This window comes from Cetorhinus maximus, chromosome 10, assembly GCF_964194155.1.
Source record: "Cetorhinus maximus chromosome 10, sCetMax3.hap1.1, whole genome shotgun sequence".
In the NCBI taxonomy this organism is placed as follows: domain Eukaryota; kingdom Metazoa; phylum Chordata; class Chondrichthyes; order Lamniformes; family Cetorhinidae; genus Cetorhinus; species Cetorhinus maximus.
In genome coordinates this window covers 135,091,565-135,096,608 of record NC_135888.1, presented here as the reverse complement: position 1 = coordinate 135,096,608, position 5,044 = coordinate 135,091,565, and the positions used below count along the sequence as shown (strand labels likewise).

At 42.5% G+C, this 5,044-nt stretch overlaps 1 pseudogene; it reads right to left on the bottom strand.

Moving 5' to 3' along the window:
* Positions 1-1,728: 1,728 nt before the first annotated feature.
* On the bottom strand, positions 1,729-4,644 carry LOC144686063 (protocadherin alpha-C2 pseudogene; annotated as a pseudogene).
* Between the last annotated feature and the right edge of the window lie 400 nt (positions 4,645-5,044).

The following is a 5,044-nucleotide window of genomic DNA, read 5'->3' as shown; positions in this document are numbered from 1 at the left end:
CAGCTACATGGCACAAGTCCCGAGTGTAATGGAATACTCTCCACTTGCCTGGATGAGTGCCTCTCCAACAACAATCAAGAAGCTTGACACTATCCAGGACAATGCAGAACGCTTGATTGGCATCCCATCCACCACCCTAAGCATTAAGTCCCTGCAGCACCAATGCACAGTGATAGCAGTGTGTGCCATCTACGAGATACACTGCGTCAACTCACCAAGGCTCCTTCTACAGCACCTTCCAAACCGGATAGCAGACACATGGGAACATCACTACCTGCAAGTCCCGCTCCAAGCCACAGAGCATCGTGACTTGGAACTATATCACCATTCCTTAATGTCACGGGATCAACATCCTGGAACCCCCTTCCTAAGAGCACAGTGGATGTATTTAAACAATATGGATTGCAGCAGTTCAATAACACCGTTGACCATAACGCTCTCCAGGAGGCAATTATGGTGGGCAACATGCGTTAGTCTAACCGCTTCCTGTGAAAGAATAGAAAATGGTTCTGTTACAATCTTTCCTGCCAAACTTTGGCTCAATTTTACCGGTCCGATATCCGGTCTCCTTTCATTAAGTTAACCCTCTTCTTATTTAAAAGTTCTGTTTTAGAATCCTTTCGCTCTTCTCCACTACTAAACTAAACGTTTTGATGCGATAGTGACTTTTGCCCAAGTCTTCCAAAAAGACATTGGTGGGCTAGGCCCAACACTGTTCCTAAGAACATAACAGGCAATGTCGTCCTTCTATTTGGACGCAGAACATGTTGGTAATGGAGATGCTTTTGATCATATTTCAGAATTTCCTAATATGAAAATATTTACTGTTCCAATATTATGTAATCCTCCTACTCCATTCTGCATCTCATTTCTACATCGACATGCTAAGTTTTTAAGTATATCAACCATTTTCTGTTTTCGTGGTATGACCGCTGTTGGATGTTGGTGAGAGTACATTGGTATGGCATTTTTTTTAAGGAAGATAAGCCGATACCCGTACTTGGGTTGCGCTAAATGTGACTCCAGTCCCACAAAATGATGTCGGCTCTTGTGACCCGCTCCAAACCCCGCCTGCCCTACGCACTAAGACTGCAGTTGTATAGTACTATATACAGTACTATATGTGTTTTGTAATCTCATATCCAATGCGGCTTCCAGAGCACAATCCAAACACTGGACATCCGCAACCTGTATATACTGGGGCAACAGATACATGGGTACGCCTATTCTATACGCGTGCGATAACGACTTCCGTAAATATCACCGCCCCTTCATGTAGGCTGGATCAGCTTCTGCCTTTATTACAGCTTTGTGGGAGAACCGTCAGTTTATGGACTGCAGCGGGTTAAGAATAAGGTTCAATACCACACCCCCAAGTGCCATTAGAAATCAATATTAATGTTCTTACTGGTGGCTCTCAAATGCCCAGAATGAACTAACGAAACAGAGGCAGCAAGTCAAGAATGGAACACGTACCGTCCTATCATTGAAGGCCACATTTCCACAATAATTAGCAATATCTTTGATTCTTTTCGAATATAATCAAAATTCTACATAACTAACCCTGTCAGCTCTCTCGACAGATTGCAGAGACGGTCAGTGACTGTGGAATCTTTCAAAAAGGACGATATTTTATTAAAACAATATCAATCTTTGCACAACAAACAACAGTTAAGCCAAGGTATCTAAGTAGCACACATACGACTGAAAATAAAATGTTGAGTAGAACTATTAATGTCATGCTGTTTTAGAAAGTGTTATCAGGTCTTTCTGTAGTTCAACTGAATAGTTTTATTAATTATAGTGCTCAGCTTTTCTCCAGTGGTAAATCACAGACATAAGGCTTCTAATGTTAATAACAATGATAAATTAGCAATTATGATACTGTAACTGTAACATATATGCCCCTGTACATTAATACATACGTTGTGCCATCCACTCACATACCGATACGTCGAACTCCTTTTCCTTCTCTGTGTATATATGGATTTGCGACTCGCAAATCAATTAAAGTAAACATGGACAAATTCAATTATTTCCCTGTGTCACGAATGTTGACATCATCGAGAGGCAAGGTTGGATGGCATGGTTTTAAAAACAAAAATTCACTCTTAGATGATTCAGGAGAGAGACAAACCGTGTAATTATACGATTCCCGGATAGGCAAAGTTTGAGCACTGTCGGGGTAATTTAATGGTGTTTTGGGGACAGATCTAACATGAAAGGCATCAGAGGAATTCCTCCGTCTGTAGCAACAAATTCCGGATGTGTAGCCGTAAATATTCCTGTCTTGCTTGCACTTAAGGGCGATCAGAAAAAATATTACTAATAGAAATACGCAGGAAGTTGACCCTAAAGTTATGATTAGCAACAGATTTAAATCTGAAAATAATTCGGGATTTCTGGGCTTGTTTTTTCGCTCAGAGAAGTTTTCAGTAACGTTAGCCAGGACTGAAAACAGAATTGTCACCGTAGTGGAGAGGCTGGGCTGCCCATTGTCCTTTACCAAAATTACAAGCCTCTGTGTTAGGGCATCTTGGTCTCTGAAGCTTCGAGTTGTTCGGATTTCTCCAGAGGAAAATCCCACACTAAAAACATTGCGATCGGTGGCTTCTATGAGCTGATAGGAAAGCCGTGCGTTCTGTCCGGAATCTGCATCTGTAGCAATTACCTTGTAAACCAAGTACCCTGGATGTGCCGACTTGGATACAACCTCCATCGCCACTGAGCTGTTGTACATTGAAGGTGAAACAATAACTGGAACATTGTCATTTTGGTCCAAGATAATAATATTCACGATGGCAGTGCTGCTCAAAGGGGGAGTCCCAGCGTCCTGAGCTTCAATTTTGATCTGAAAATTCTTCCGTATTTCATAGTCAAAGGAGCGCAACGCGTATATGTGTCCACTTTCCGAGTTAACCGTAACGTCGCCAGACGCGGAAATATCTTGTATGCGACTCTCCAAAAGAAAATATGATACCTCGCTATTCTTGTCCAGGTCAGGGTCTAAAGCAGTAACAGCAAATATCGATGCTCCCGGAGTATTGTTTTCCATCAGAAACACGCTATATGACGGTTGCGTAAACCGTGGAGCATTATCATTTACATCAGAAACAGAAATGAGGATGGTTCTATTTGTTGAAAGAGCGGGTGACCCTGCATCCCAGGCTGAAATGCAGATGTTGTATAGCGGAGTCGTTTCGCGATCCAATGGGCCGCTGACTACCAATTTGTACTGATTATTCAAAGACTTTTGAAGTTTAAACGGCATATTTGGAGGCACCTGACACTGTACCTGTCCATTTTTACCAGAATCTCGATCCATCACACTTATTATACCGACTACCGATCCGATTGCAGCATCTTCCCGTACGTTACTCGATACTGAGGTCAATTTTAACTCCGGCGGGTTATCATTAACATCAATTAATCCAACAAGAATCTCGGCGCGCTCAGCCAGTGCGGGTGTACCATTGTCCACAGCTTGTATGTCAAGTTCGTAAACATTATTTTCCTCATAGTCCAGTGAGCCTTGAACTCGAACCTGTCCTGTTTCTGGGTCCAAACTGAACAACTCCTGAACCTTTTGAGAAACGTGACTAGTTAAAAAGTATTTTACCTCGCCATTTGTTCCTTCATCTAAATCAGTAGCGTTTATTGTTATCACCAAGTTACCTTTTGGTGCGTTCTCCAATATGTTAACCCTGTATATTTGATGATCGAATACGGGAGCGTTATCATTGCTGTCCAGCACATTAATGATTATTTCTGCAGTGCCAGACCTCTGAGGAATCCCACCGTCAATTGCCGTCAGTATTAGGTGAAATGTCGACTGTTTCTCGCGGTCTAAGGGGTTTTCCAACATCAATTCTGCAATTTTACTCCCATCTCTTCTGCTGTGAGTCTTCAGGCCAAAGTGCTTGTTTGTGCTGATTTGATAAACACTCACTGTGTTTGTGCCGACGTCTGGATCGTGCGCGCTCTCGAGAGGGTAAAGAGCTCCTGCTGCAGTCGACTCAGAGACTTTTAAATAATATCTGCTTTTGGCAAAACTGGGCGAGTTGTCATTTACATCCAATATCTCCACGTCGACGCGATGTATTTCCAAAGGATTTTCTACCGCCACATCCTGAGAAACAGAGCAAGTCGAGCTCCCTCCACAGAGAATTTCCCTGTCGACTCTCTCGTTCACAACTAAAATACCATTCCCCATGTTCACCTTCAATAACTGTGCGCCGCCATCAGAGACCAGCCTCAATTTGCGAATTGTCATCTCTCGAATGCTGAGGCCTAAATCCTCGGCGATATTACCAACAAACGCACCGCGCTCCAGTTCTTCAGGGATCGAGTAACGTATTTGCCCAAAAACCAGGTCCCAGACACACGCTAGGTATATAAAATAGAACCGGCGGCTGGGTGCTTTCGCCATTGTTCCCGATGGCATCACGTTTTAAATATACCAAAATTTCTCCCAATCTCGCCCTCTTATCGGTCTCGCTGTAAAATCGAATGCTTCTTCTGGTGAATTAAAATGTCCATGTTAAACGGATAAACGTTAGGCCTCAGTGTGCGCTCCTTCTGATCGTGACTCGATGATTTAAATGCCGGCAACGTCTGTCCTGCCCTTTGCTTCTGTCCTGTGTTTTGTATAAAAGGAGGGAGGTAGATCTCTCGCAGCGTTTGGTTTTCTTATTGGTAGACAGCGACACAAAGAGTCCTTCCCCATAACTGCACCAGGCATTTCTTAAAGCTGAACTGCTTTCATGGACTTACACTACCAATGAATCTGTGTATTTTATGGTGCGCAATAAAAATTCGCCCTTGTGCTGGCAAACATTCCCATGCGTTGTTTAGCAGCCTTCATTTGTCGATTTGTTTCAAAAAGTTGTGACATTTGATTTTTTTTATTCTTAACTACTAATATTGTAATTTAATACTTAAGTCAACTCTCACGCAGATGAATCCAAAAATGTGACGCTGTAAGTTGCGTAATTTGTATTATTTATCGACTTTCATCAATGGGAAAGTTAAGTCAATTTGATTG